The following is a 14792-nucleotide window of genomic DNA, read 5'->3' as shown; positions in this document are numbered from 1 at the left end:
AGATAAACAACAAAAATTTTTAGTGTAGGACTTCCCTGGTGGTGCAGGGGTTAAAAATCCACCTGCCAATGCAGGAGACATGGGTTCAAACCCTGGTCAGGGAAGATCCCACATGACGCGGAGCAACTAACCCTGTGCACCACAACTACTGAGGCTGAGATCTAGAGCCCGCAAGCCACAACTACTGAGCCCGTGTGCCACAACTACTGAAGCCCGCGAGCTTAGAGCCCGTGCTCCGAAACAAGAGAAGCCACTGCAGTGAGAAACTCGTGCACCACAACGAAGAGTAGCCCCCGCTTGCCACAACTAGAGAAAGCCTGCATGCAGCAAAGAAGACCCAACACAGCCAAAAAAAAAAAAAATTTTTAGTGTAAATATGTCTCAAATATTGCATGAGATATACTTATGCTAAAAAAGATTCATTGTTTATATGACATTCAAATCTAATGCGGCATCCTGTATTGTGTACTACAAACTTGTTTCTGTATCCACACATTTAGATCCACCTCTTTGTTTAGAGCTGCCATACTTTTTCACGTGCCTAAATGTAGCCAGACAATATCTCTTGGTAGTAGAGTTAAGGGTAATATTTATCTTCTATTTTTCCTCCTTTGTCATTATCAGAAGTCTATCACTGTAAGCACCTTATAAGGAGGGTAGGTCCTGCCAAAGAAAGGCCTCTGTGTCTATAGGGGACCTTGAATGGTGGGGGCCATGGAAGCCTGGGAGGGAGAATCTGGAACTTTCTTTACTCTGCTTTATATGAAGGAGAAATGCAGAAGGAAGTAGGTGAGGAGAAGACCAGTCCAACCCCTCATAGGGTCCTCAAAATCGTCCATCATCCTCTAGTGCCTGGGACTGATGGGGTCAGTAGAACATTCCAGGTGGGGGACCCTGAGCCCAGACCAGGGCTTGTATAGAGTCCCAAGTTCCCTGAGGGTCCTGGCCCCTCTTTCTCCCTTTTGGGGCACCCTCTGATCCTCTAGCCCCACTTCCCACATGTAAGGTTGACCAGATGTCCTGAGGATCTCGGAGCCTTTGTGCCTGTGGGGTTTTCTGGGAGCCCTGGGGCCAGGCCCCAGTTACAGAGGCTTGGCAGGTGGGTCACCCCCACTGCCCAGCACCGTATTTCCTTCATGAACTGCATAATATTGGACAACCAGTATGGGGCTGACATACTAATTTTGAGTGACTCGAATGGTTTGTACAGACAAGGGAGCAAAAAATATTTGTCCTCTCCCACCCAGCACCCTAGGGGCCGTCCCAGAGAAAGCAAGGGAGAGGAAGGAGAAAGGAATGGGGAAGCTGGACAAAAAGAGGGTGCCAAGTTGCCAAAGGGGCTGAGAGAGGCCAAGAAACTCAGCTGAGAAGGATTTTGGAGAATGTCCAGTAATAATAATAATATATAATAAATGACAGCTAATTCCCACACAGTATCCTTATCATAGCCAGGTGTCTAAGAACTTTGCAGATACTAACTTGTTCCATCCTCACAACAACCCTAGGAGGTAGGGGCTATGACCACCCCAATTTACAAGAGAGAGTGCAGGGAGAAAGGGAGAGAGGAAGGAAGGAAAGAAGGAAAGAGAGAGTGAGGAAAGAAAGAAATTGGAGCCCAGAGAAATTAGGTAACTTATCCAAGATCACACAGCAGCTAGGAGGTGGTAGAGCCAGGGTTTGGTTCCTAGAGTTGACTCCAGAGGCTATGGTCTGAAACACTTGGCCACATGTGTCTAACGTGGATTTTTAAGTTGTTGACTGCATGGTGTGAGTTATGATCATTTCTGTTACCCCCAACTTTCCCCCCATACTCATGAATGACTGACTTTAAAAATCTTACTGTGTTAAGGAACCATTAAAATAGCTGCTTCTTGTTTAGATCCATAAAGTGAAGAAACAGGGATGCCTGGACAGCAGTGCACATGTGATCATAAGACCTTCTGGAGTCCAAAGGAATCACTGGGAAGGAGTGTACATCTGGCAGGACACCAAGAGGGAAAGACCACATCTTCAGAGGGTTTAACTGAGAAGAGTTTAATGAAGAAAAGAGGGGGACAGTGTTAGAGGAACCAGCAAGCACAGGTGACACACGGGACTAGCAACCAAAAGGAGCCTTCACACTCCTGAAACTGAGCAGGACCCTGTGGGGCCTTCCCTGGACAGACATCCACCTCCCCACCCCTTGTTTGTAAAGAAACTTTAGCCACCTAGGCCTTCCCTAAGTTCCAAAGAGCAAATTTAATCAGAGACGTGAGAAAATGCGGAAACAAAGGAAAAGAGTCAAGCAAGACAACATAATAATAGTTTAGCCATAAAACAAAGTCAAGGACCTTTAGTTCCTCCTCAAGGGTTACAAATGATATCCTGAGTCATATCTTTAACTTGTTTTGCAGATATTAAAAACCCCACCAGGTGGAGGAAGTTGACTGCTGGCCACCAGCATGTAGACCCCAGACCAGTTAGAACCAGTAGGTTGATGACAGGGATTCCCCAAACAGAACCTGTTACCTAATCATCAACCAGTCAGAGAATTCTGCAAGAGCTGATCACACACCCCACGACCCTCTCCCTCACACTGTCTTTAAAAACCTTTCCCTGAAGACCATTGGGGAATTTGGCTCTTTTGAGCACCAGCTGCCTTTCTCCTTGCTTGGCACGTTGCATTAAACTCTGTACTTTCCTTCACCATAACCCAGTGTCTGTATTAGCCCAAAGATTGGGCTTTGTTGCACGTCGGGTGAGCAGACCCAAGTTTGGTTTGGTACACGTGCAGTCCTTAGGGGGCAGATGGAGGCAACTGCATTATCCGAGTCCACAGAAAGCTTGGAACCTTGGAAGACAGACTGTTCACCTGGAGCTAAGACTACAGAATGTAGGCAACAGAGGACGGAAGCAGAGGGAAACCATGTCTCTTCGTTTTGCTCTTTCCACTCACTGATTTCCTGTATGTGTTTCAATTGGCCAAACCCTACCGAGAAGCCAGGAGGCCAGGGACCGTGCAGGTGCCACCTACAAAGTTCAGCCCCCTGGGACACAGAGCAGGCAGGGATGGATGGAGCGGAGGAAGCAGACAGAAATAACTAGCACTGGAATCAGGACTTCCACAGGCTCTGGAATTGGAGGTTCTGGACAATTTCCCCATGTCCTCTCAAGTGGGGGACCCCAGCTGGCACCTGGGTCATATTTGTCTTCTGATATTTCCACAATGAACGTGTGTGTGTAGAAAGATAGTAGTTTGGGTTTGGGTTTGGGTACAGGCTCTGTCTAGGTTGAGTTTCAGAGGTTCCTAGATTTCCCTGAAAGGCCAGGTATATCCCAGGAAGAATGAGTTCTCTGAAGGGATGTACTTGGCCTCCCCAGGAGCCTGTGTACAGCCGAGGCCTCTCTGTGACTGAGGACACCTCCTGTCCTGCCCAAGTCAGAATGCCAAACCCAGGGTTTGGCCTGGACCATCTGGCTTCCAGAGGCCAGTGGCCAGGCATGGCTCACCTGTCTGGTGTCTCACCACCTCTGGACCAGGCACTGTCAGAGGGACTCCCTCCACTCAGATGCTGGTGGTGCTGATGGTGAGGGATTCACAGACTATCCCTGTGTTCCCCAGATGCTGTCCAGCTCATGTGAAGGACATTACTTTGTGGTTCATTGTTTTTAAAAAATTTTATAATGTTGTTTGTAGTCTTAACATGCCACATAAGTAACACATAATTCTCATTTGCTTATTTTAGGTGAAATCTTCATTGGAAACAGTGGTTGCTTTTACATTTTACTTATCTTAAGATAAAGAGATCTTTTGGGGGGGATTTTATCTCAGAATAAATTTATCCTGCATAGGCTTTCATTTATCATCCTGAGAGTCCAACGAGATCTAATTGTTTGAACTGCAATATCTTTTGAGATCAGAATTGCATCTTCTTGGAATAGGGTCAGTATTATACTGATCACAATAAAATGTGACTGCCATTGTGTGATTTTCCCTCTACCCTGTAAGCCTGAAAAGTGGAACAGGGAAAGAGTTAACAGTTTTCAGGAAGCAAACTGTTGTTAAAGCCACAGCAATTCATCCACAAGCACTTATTTTATCAGAAAATGCCAGATATGTGTTGGCAAGCCAGTCACTGGAGGCAGCGAAGGTGATTATCTCCTTGAGAATGGAGAAATGAGGGTGACGTGTTGATGTGGATTTTGTGGGGCGGGCTTCCTCTTTTTTTTCTTTTGCATTATAGGTTATTACAAGATATTGAATATAGTTCCCTGTGCTATACAGTAGGTCATTGTTTATCTATTTTATTTACAACAATGTATATCTGCTAATCCCAGACTCCTAATTTATCCCTCCCATCTCCTTTCCCCCTTGGTAACCATAAGTTTGTTTTCTATGTCTGTGAGTGTTTTTGTTTTTGTAAATAAGTTCACTTGTATAATATTTTAGATTCCCCATATAAGTGATACCATATTATATTTGTCTTTCTCTGCCTGGCTTACTTCACTTAGCATGATCATCTCTAGGTCCATCCATGTTGCTGCAAATGACAAAATTTCATTCTTTTCTGTGGCTGAGTAGTATTCCATTGTATATATGTACCTCACCTTCTTTATGCATTCATCTGTTGATGGACACTCAGGTTGCTTCCATGTCTTGGCTATTGTAAACAGTGCTGCTATGAACACTGGGATGCACGTATCTTTTTTTCTTTGAGATTTAATTTCATTTTTATTTTTATAATTTTTCTTTACATCTTCATTGGAGTATAATTGCTTTACAATATTGTGTTAGTTTCTGCTGTATAACAAAGTGAAGCAGCTATATGTATACATATATCCCCATATCCCCTCCCTATTTTTTTTTTTAACATCTTTATTGGAGTATAATTGCTTTACAATGGTGTGTTAGTTTCTGCTTTACAACATAGTGAATCAGTTATACATATACATATGTTCCCACATCTCCTCCCTCTTGTGTCTCCCTCCCTCCCACCCTCCCTATCCCACCCCTCTAGGTGGTCACAAAGCACCGAGCTGATCTCCCTGTGCTATGCGGTTGCTTCCCACTAGCTATCTATTTTACGTTTGGTAGTGTATATATGTCCGTGCCACTCTCTCACTTCGTCCCAGCTTACGCTTCCCACCCCTGCTGTGTCCTCAAGTCCATTCTCTACGTCTGTGTCTTAAAAAAAAAAAAAAAAATTCTCTTTAGGTTTTTAAAAAAATTAATTAATTTTTATTTTTGGCTGCGTTTGGTCTTTTTTGCTGCACGCAGGCATTCTCAAGTTGTGGTGAGTGGGGGCTACTCTACGTTGCGGTGCGTGGGCTTCTCATTGCGGTGGCTTCTCTTGTTGTGGAGCATGGGCTCTAGGCTTGCAGGCTTCAGTAGTTGTGGCTCGTGGGCTGTAGAGTGCAAGCTCAGTAGTTGTGATGCGTGGAATTAGTTGCTCTGCGGCACCTGGGATCTTCCCAGACCAGGGCTCGAGCCCCTGTCACCTGCATTGGCAGGTGGATACTTAACCACTGCACCACCAGGGAAGTCCCCTACATCTGCATCTTTATTCCTGTCCTGCCACTAGGTTCATCAGAACCATTTTTTTTTAGATTCCATATATATATGTTAGCATATGGTATTTGTTTTTCTCTTTCTGACTTACTTCACTCTGTATGATAGGCTAAGGGTCCATCCACCTCACTATAAATAACTCAGTTTCATTTCATTCTATGGCTGAGTAGTATTCCATTGTATATATGACCCATGTCTTCTTTATCCATTCATCTGTCGTTGGACATTTAGGTTGCTTCCATGTCCTGGCTATTGTAAATAGTGCTGCAATGAACATTGTGGTACATGTCTCTTTTTGAATTATGGTTTTCTCAGGGTATATGCCCAGTAGTGGGATTGCTGGGTCATATGGTAGTTCTACTTTTAGTTTTTTAAGAAACCACCATACTGTTCTCCATAAGGGTTATATAAATGTACATTCCCACCAACAGTGCAGGAGGGTTCCCTTTTCTCCACACCCTCTCCAGCATTTATTGTTTTTACATTTTTTGATGATGGCCATTCTGACCTGTGTGAGGTGATACCTCATTATGGTTTTGATTTGCATTTCTCTAATTATTAGTGATGTTGAGCATCCTTTCATGTGTTTGTATATTTTCTTTGGAGAAATGTCTATTTAGGTCTTCTGCCCATTTTTGGATTGGGTTGCTTGTTTTTTGATATTGAGCTGTATGAACTGCTTGTATATTTTGGAGATTAATCTTTTGTCAGTTGCTACATTTGCAAATATTTTCTCCCATTCTGAGGGTTGTCTTTTTGTCTTGTTTATGATATCCTTTGTTGTGCAAAAGCTTTTAAGTTTCATTAGGTCCCATTTGTTTATTTTTGTTTTTATTTCCCTTACTCTAGGAGGTGGGTTCAAAAGGATCTTGCTGCGATTTATGTCATAGAGTGTTCTGCCTATGTTTTCCTCTCAGAGTTTTATAGTGTTTGACCTTACATTTAGGTCTTTAATCCATTTGGATTTTATTTTTGTTATGGTATTAGGAAGTGTTCTAATTTCATTCTTTTACATGTAGCTGTCTATTTTTCCCAGCACCACTGATTGAAGAGGCTCCATCGTATATTCTTGCCTCCTTTGTCAAAGATAGTGACCATATGTGCGTGGGTTTATCTCTGGGCTTCCTATCCTGTTCCATTGATCTATATTTCTGTTTTTGTGCCAGTACCATGCTGTCTTGGTTACGGTAGCTTTCCAGTATAGTTTGAAGTTGGGGAGCCTGATTCCTCCAGCTCCATTTTACTTTCTCCAGATTGCTTTGGCTATTCAGGGTCTTTTGTGTTTCCTTACAAATTGTAAAATCTTTTGTTCTAATTCTGTGAAAAATGCCATTGGTAATTTGATAGGGATTGAATTGAATCTGTAGATCGCTTTGTGTTGTATGGTCATTTTCACAATATTGATTCTTCCTATCCAAGAACATGGTATATCTTTCCAACTGTTTGTGTCATCTTTGATTTCTTTCATCAGAGTTTTATAGTATTCTGAGTACAGGTCTTTTGAATCCTTAGGTAGGTTTATTCCTAGGTATTTTATTCTTTTTGTTGAGATGGCAAATGGGATTGTTTCCTTAATTTCCCTTTCTGATTTTTCATTGTTAGTGTATAGGAATGCAAGAGATTTCTGTGCATTAATTTTGTATCCTGCTACTTTACCAAATTCATTGATTAGCTTTAGTAGTTTTCTGGTAGCATCTTTAGGACTCTCTATGTATAGTATCATGTCATCTGCAAACAGTGACAGTTTTACTTCTTCTTTTCTGATTTGGATTCCTTTCATTTCTTTTTCTTCTCTGATTGCTGTGGCTAAAACTTCCAAAACTATGTTGAATAATAGTGGTGAGAGTGGGCACCCTTATGTTGTTCCTGATCTTAGAGGAAATGGTTTCAGCTTTTCACCACTGAGAATGATGTTGACTGTGGTTTTGTCATATATGGTGTTTATTATGTTGAGGTAGATTCCCTCTATGCCCACTTTCTGGAGAGTTTTTATCATAAATGGGTGTTGAATTTTGTCAAAAGCTTTTTCTGCATCTATTGAGATGATCGTATTGTTTATATCCTGCAATTTGTTAATATGGTGTATTACATTGATTGTTTTGTGTATACTGAAGAATCCTTGCCTTCCTGGGATAAACCGCACTTGATCATGGTTGTATGTTCCTTTTAATGTGTTGCTGGATTCTGTTTGCTAGTATTTTGTTGAGGATTTTTGCATCTGTATTCATCAGTGATATCGGTCTCTAATTTTCTTTTTTTGTGGTCTCTTTTTCTGGTTTTGGTATCAGGGTGATGGTGGCCTTGTAGAATGAGTTTGGGAGTGTTCCTTCCTCTGCAATTTTTTGGAAGAGTTTGAGAAGGATGGGTATTAGCTCTTCTCTAAATGTTTGATAGAATTCACCTGTGAAGCTATCTGATCATGGACTTTTGTTTGTTGGAAGATTTTAAATCACAGTTTCAATTTCAGTGCTTGTGATTGGTCGGTTCATATTTTCTATTTTTTCCTGGTTCAGTCTTGGAAAGTTGTACTTTTCTAAGAATTTGTCCATTTCTTCCAGGTTGTCCATTTTATTGGCATATAGTTGCTTGTAGTAATCTCTCATGATCCTTTGTATTTCTGCAGTGTTAGTTGTTACTTCTCCTTTTTTATTTATAATTCTCTTGATTTGAGTCTTCTTTTTTTCCTGATGAGTCTGGCTAGTGGTTTATCAATTTTGTTTATCTTCTCAAAGAACCAACTTTTAGCTTTATTGATCTTTGCTCTTGTTTCCTTCATTTCTTTTTGATTTAATTCTGACTGATGTTTATGATTCCTTTCCTTTTGTTAACTTTTTTTTTTAATAGATAAATTATTTATTTATTTATTTATTTATGGCTGTGTTGGGTCTTCGTTGCTGAATGCAGGCTTTTTCTAGTTGCGTCGAGTGGGGGCTACTCTTCATTATGGTGCGTGGGCTACTCATTGCGGTGGCTTCTCTTGTTGCGGACCATGGGCTCTAGGCATGCGGCCTTCAGTAGTTGTGGTGCACAGGCTTAGTTGCTCCACAGCATGTGGAATCTTCCTGGACCAGGGCTCGAACCGGTGTTCCCTGCATTGGCAGGTAGATTCTTTTTTAAAAAAAATAGATTGTTATCATCTGGCTCATGGTGGGCAGAGCCATGTCCAGTGGTGTGTTTTGGTGTGTCTGTGAACTTAGTATGAGTTTCGGCAGCCTGTCTGCTAACAGGTGGGGTTGTGTTCCTGTCTTGCTAGTTGTCTGACATGGGTATCCAGCACTGGAGCTTGCTGGCCGTTGGGTGGAGCTGCGTATTAGTGTTGAGATGGAGATCTCTGGGACAGCTCTTGCTGATTAATATTACATGGGGCCGGGAAGTCTCTGGTGGTCCAAAGTCCTGGACTTGGCTCTCCCACCTCGGAGGCTCAGGCCCGATACCCTGCTGGAGCACCAAGGCTCTGCCAGCCACATGGCACAGAAGAAAAGGAAGAAAGAAAAACAAACAAATGACGAACCGACAGAGCCCCAAGAAAAACAGTAAAAGCAAAACTAAACAGACAAAATTACACAAAAAGAAACATAGACACACACACTCACAAAAAGAGCAAAAGAAAAAAGGAGGGGAGCAACTAAACCAATAAACAAACCCACAAATGAAAACAAACACTGAAAACTAAAATAAGATAAACATAAAACCAAAAACAAATCAGACACAGAAAGCAAACCCCAAGTCCACAGTTGCCACCAAAGTCCACCACCTCAACTGTGGGAACACTCGTTGTCTATTCAGGTATTCCACAGGTGCAGGGTTTACTGCGCCGGTTGCAGGGATTTAATCCACTGCTTCTGAGGCTGCTAGGAGAGATTTCCCTTTCTCTTCTTTGTTCGCACAACTCCTGGGGTTCAGCTTTGATTTTGGTCCTGCCTCTGCATGTAGGCTGCCCTCAGGCATCTTTCCCCACCCGGACAGGAGGGTGTTAAAGCAGTGGCTGATTAGGGCCCTCTTGCTCACTCAGGCGGGGAGAGGGAGAGGTACAGTAGTCATAATTGGGATGCCGGGAGTGTCTGCAGCAGCAGAGGCCGGCGTGAAGTTGCAACAGCCTGAGGCGTGCCGTGTGTTCTCCTGGGGAAGTTGTCCCTGGATAACAGGACCCTGGCAGTGGTGTGCTGCACAGGCTCCCAGGAGGGTATGGGTAGTGACCTGCACTTGCACACAGGATCCTTGGTGGCAGCCGCGACAGCGGTAGCAGTCCATGCCTGCCTCTGGGATCTGAGATGATAGCCACGGCTTGCACCCATCTCTGGAGCTCACTTTAGGCAGCACTCTGCCATCTGTGGCACACAGAGCAGGAATTTCCTCTCTTTGCGCACTCCAAAACAATGGTCTCTTCCCTCTCCGCAGGTCCAGACTTTTTCCCGGACTCCCTCCCGGCTAGCCGTGGCGCACTAACCCCTTCAGGCTGTGTTCACATCGCCAACCCCAGTCCTCTCCCAGGGATCCGACCTCCGAAGCCCAAGCCTCAGCTCCCAGCCCCCGCCCGTCCCGGCGGGTGAGCAGACAAGCCTCTCAGGCAGGTGAGTGCCGGTCTGCACCGATCCTCTGTGCGGGTGTCTCTCTGCTTTGCCCTCTGCCCTGTTGCTGCGCTCTCCTCCGTGCCTCCAAAGCTTCCCTTCCAGCCCATCACTGTCTCTGCCAGTGAAGGGGCTTCTTAGTGTGTGGAAACCTTTCCTCCTTCACGGCTCCCTCCCAGTGGTGCAGGTCCCATCCCTATTCTTTTGTTTCTGTTATTCCTTTTTTCTTTTGCCCTACCCAGGTTCGTGGGGATTTTTTTGCCTTTGGGGAAGTCTGAGGTCTTCTGCCAGCGTTCGGTAGGTGTTCTATAGGGGTTGTTCCACGTGTAGATGTAGTTTTGATGTATTTGTGGGGAGGAAGGTGATCTCCACGTCTTACTCCTCCACCGTCTTGAAGGTTGCCTCACATGTATCTTTTCGAATTTGAGTTTTCTCCAGATATATGCCCAGGAGTGGGATTGCTGGATCATATAGTAACTCTATTTTTAGGTTTTTAAGGAATCTCCATAGTGGCTGCACCAGTTTACACGTGGGATGGGCTTCATCTTGATTCCAGCAGTGCTGTCAGAGTTTTGGGGCTCTGCTGAAGCCTTCTAGCACTTTCTGCTATTACATCAACTGATCTATGTAAGTGATGTCTCAGTTGATTCTGATCTTAGCTTCTGCTTGATACAGTGAGAAATCCAGGATAAGGTGTCTAGTGTGATACTGCATGATTTTGTGGGTAATGTGACACTGTAAAATATATGTGTAATATATGGGATTATCTTTGAAACCCTTCAAGGGTCATTTCATTCTTACCTTTTTCGGGGAAGGAGCGTTGGCCCTTTATGCTAGGGATTTCTTGTCCATTTTTATCTCCTTGTTTTTCAGTACTCTGTATCATCTTGGCTTTGGCTCTGTGGTTATTTTAAGGCCACTGTTGTGACCGAACTTCTCAGTGAGCTAACCCAGCATCTCCCAGGGCACAGGGGGGTGAAGAGAGGGCTGGACAAGCTGGAAGAGAGAGGATGAGAGGGCCAGGCGTTTGGAAATGCCACCCTACTAAAACCATTCACAAGGGGGATAAATTCCAGCAAACATACCTTTCCAGGTGTTGCTGAACTTCCAAATATTAAGGCAATCCAATCCCTAAAGGCAAAAATCTTAAAAGTAAAAACAAACCAGAAACTAGCATGGGAAGAAAGGGCTGTCCTGGGAGCCTAGGCAAAGCTGATCTGTTGTGCCTGCTTCCTACACACGAGTCATCGCTGACCATGGCTGTAAATTGAAAAATGTCAGTGAATTGGAAATGTGGAAGTCTCTTTGGCTCAGACAAGATTTCTGCCCCTAGGATGTGAATGCTTTGTCAGCTTCCCCTGACACTGTGGTGGAGAAATTCCATAATGAGGGGAAATGCATTCACCCTGAATTCTTACTCAGTTTGGTCATTTGGTCTGTCATAGAAGTGCTAACTGCACGAGTCTCCTCCATCTTCGTGCAAAACAAAGCACAAAGGACCAGAGCATCACTTCCGGCCCCACCGTATTTCACACACAGCCTCGGCAGTGGCTGCATCTCCATCAGCAGCCTGTGAATATTCAGGGTCCTTGTTCGACACCCCTTCCTCATCCTCCTCAGTCAGGCTACTTTCACTTTTTCTACTAAAGCTCTCTATTGACCATTGTATTTCTTATTCGTTTGTCATGTAATATGTGGCTCCAACCGTTTATATTTTTATGAGAATCAGTATTTTGTTTGTTCCCAGAGTCGCATTGAGTTGCCTGTCTCTCTCTTTTTCCCTCCATGAGCCATGTTGTTTTTAATGTAATATATCACAGAATGTGAGGCGTTTATTTTTAGGATTTTATACATTTATCAAGTGTTGGTGCAAACCCTGGGCCAACACGGCTGCTGCAGCCGAAATAACCCCGCCCTCTAGTGGCACAAAGGTGTAAGCGCAGCGGCTGCTCTGCCTTCTGGCTGCACCGGGCTGCCAGGGATGAACCCTTCAGCCTTCTTTGTTTCTCAAACTTTCCCTTCCAGTCCTGAGAGTTCTTGCTCGAATTCTTGTTTCTTGCCAGAAGAAGATGAACTTTAATGGGCAGCAGCCGTCTGGGACCCTAGTTTGAGTTAAAGTGCTTTGAAAATGTAGGGCATCCAGCTGCAAAGAACATGCCACTTTGCAGTAACCACGATGGGATCCAGCCCCTTAATGGAGCCTCCAATTCAGAACAGTGGTGGCTGATTGCAAGCTGTCAGGGAGCTGTGGCAGGGCCAGGGCCCCCTCTTCACCACTGCCTGTATCTTTCTCACACTCTCTCCTGATGGGGAGTGCATTAGTCAGCCAGAGAAGAAATAAGAGATTTTATGTATAAATATAGATTAATTATACTATATATATTAGAGGTAGAGAGAGATTTATTCTACGGAGTTGGCTCATGCAGTTATGGAAGCTGAGAAGTCCCCAGATCTGCCTTCTGGAACCCCAGGAAAGCTGGTGGCGTAATTCCAGTCAGCATCTGAAGGTCTGAGAACCAGGAGGGCCGATGGTGTAAGTGCCAATCCAAGGTTAGGAGAAGACCCGGATCTCAGCTCAAGCAGTCAGGCACAGAGGTAGAATTCAACCTTCCTCTGCCTTCTACTCTGTTTAGGTTTTCAACAGGCCCCAGTGGGCCCCATCCACATTGGGGAGGACGGTCTGCTTTACTCAGCCCACCAACACAAATGCTTCTCTCTCCCCGAAACACCCTCACAGACACCTGGAAATAACATTTAACACGATTATCTGGGCATCTCACAGCCTAGTCAAGCTGCTAAGTAAAATGAATCATCACAGGGAAAAATTATTTCAGTGACAACGTAACAGGAAAAAATTAAGGAATGTGTTAGCATAATAATGAGAGGAGATGAATGGTGGCAAAAGGAAGGCTTGTCAGTCTTGAAGATGCTCTGAGATGAAAAATTCTAAGTTGCTCATGGTCAGCACACATACAAGCTCAGTAGAGGCTGCCGTCCAAAGTCCCAGATGCAGCCAAGACGGAGCTTCAGAGATGGGGGCATCTCAGTCTATTGTTCAGAGATGAGGTTGGGACCCCCAGGAAAGGGCACGGAGGTCCTCAGAGCATCCTGAAGAAAGCACAAATGAAGGACCAAAGGGAGTAGTTGTCAGATGCCCATCGGAGGGGGACTCTAGAAATTAAAAGGTGACTCATAAGAACAATAAAAATAAATATTTTGGCACCCTTCCTACCCTTTAGGTATTCATTTGAATTTTAATACTACCTTCTTTGTGAAAACAGATTTTACCTACATACCATTTCAGGTGTTGAAGGTGCAAGTAAAAGTTAGATAGAGGTTTAAATCCATTCCTGGTGCTCTAGAGAAGAAAAGGAGGTGGTGGGTATCCTGAATTGGAATTTTGTGTTTTCCCTACGAAATGTCATCTGCGTATAGCTCAAGAGTTCTCCACCCTGACTTCACGTTAGAATAATCTAGAGAATCTTCAAAAATTAAATTGGATCGGGGGAGGGGTAGCAGGTAGGACATTTTGTGTTTTTCAGAAGTTCCCTGAGTGATCTGAAGGTGTCAGTGGCCAGGATTGAGAACCTGAGCACTTAGCACTCCTGCACTTTGGGGGGATTAGGTGGACATTTTGGAGAAGTAGGGACATATTCTCACATGACTCCTCTGAGGAAACGTCCCCACTACCAGGCAGCAGCCCTGTCACCCCCTGGGGACGGCGCACACTCTAAAGATGATATTCCAATGCCTTATCTCAGGCCAGTGTGGTTATGCTGTTGTTTTCTTCCTAGATTGTTTTTAATCCCAAACCTGAAAACTAGAAAAGTTTCTGGTTAAAAGAACAGGGTTGTTGTTGTTTTTTTTTTTTTTTTTTGGTGGGTTTTTTGCGGGCTACTAGCTATTGGCTTTTTCTCTTATTTTGCATTTGGATTTTGGTTTTCTGTCCTGTATTCTGTTATACTGAAAGCACTTTGTCAAAAAGCCTTCTCTGTTCCTGCCTGGTTTTTCTCCTTCACCCGGTGATTTCTGATCTGGTCTCTGAGCCTCAGCACACTGAGGCCTTGGGGACACACTGCCTGCTGGCTCACCCCGCCACCTGACTTACACCCCCTTCCCCCGAGCTCCCTCACGTTGCCTTTAGGACTTGCACCCCCTTGCCCCCTGAACTCCATCACGTTGCCTGATGAACTCACTGGTCGGCCTCGCCATAATACACCTGCGGCGGGAAGTGTCCAAGAGGCGCTGGGGTCCGAGGCCAGCACAGCCTCGGCTCATGCAAAGGGCTGAAATATTTTAATGAATAAAATTTATCAAAGGCAAGAATCTTTTCTTCCCAAGAAATATTGAATTTCAAAGCAATTCAAGTAGTGCTTGCCTGGCCACCCCGCCGCCCCTCACCTTTAGAGGTGACTCCCACAGTGGGATGCGAGTTAAGGGATGGAGAGAGTCCTGAGTGAAGTAAGGTCCGCCCCGCCCTTAGCCCTTGGTTCCCACGTCTACTCCGGGGACAGCGCTTAACACGGAAGGGTCTGCGGCGCCCTCTAGTGGTGGCCGCGCCGCAGGACCCCTCCAAAGAATACCTTCAGGAGTTATTACTCTGTAGTGGTAGTGATAATGATAATAATAATAATAGTAGAATAATAATAATAAGCTCTCCACTGTTGTATTGGAAT

The 14792-nt window shown here is 44.4% G+C and overlaps 1 long non-coding RNA gene across 2 annotated transcripts in view; it reads left to right on the top strand.

The window, feature by feature from the left end:
• The window catches only part of LOC136792001 (uncharacterized), an 81843-nt gene that overhangs the window by 31998 nt on the left and 35053 nt on the right, over positions 1-14792 (top strand). Inside the window, exon 4 of one of the 2 annotated variants that reach the window (XR_010835040.1) lies at positions 9947-10067. The exons of the other annotated variant lie outside the window; for it this stretch is intronic. This is a non-coding gene — a long non-coding RNA (uncharacterized lncRNA). Of the gene's footprint in view, positions 1-9946; positions 10068-14792 lie in introns of those variants that run through there. 2 annotated transcript variants of the gene reach the window in all.

This window comes from Kogia breviceps, chromosome 10 (genome assembly GCF_026419965.1).
Source record: "Kogia breviceps isolate mKogBre1 chromosome 10, mKogBre1 haplotype 1, whole genome shotgun sequence".
Taxonomy (NCBI): Eukaryota; Metazoa; Chordata; class Mammalia; order Artiodactyla; family Physeteridae; genus Kogia; species Kogia breviceps.
Note: the sequence above shows the minus strand (reverse complement) of the source record. Positions and strands in the feature narration are given on the sequence as shown.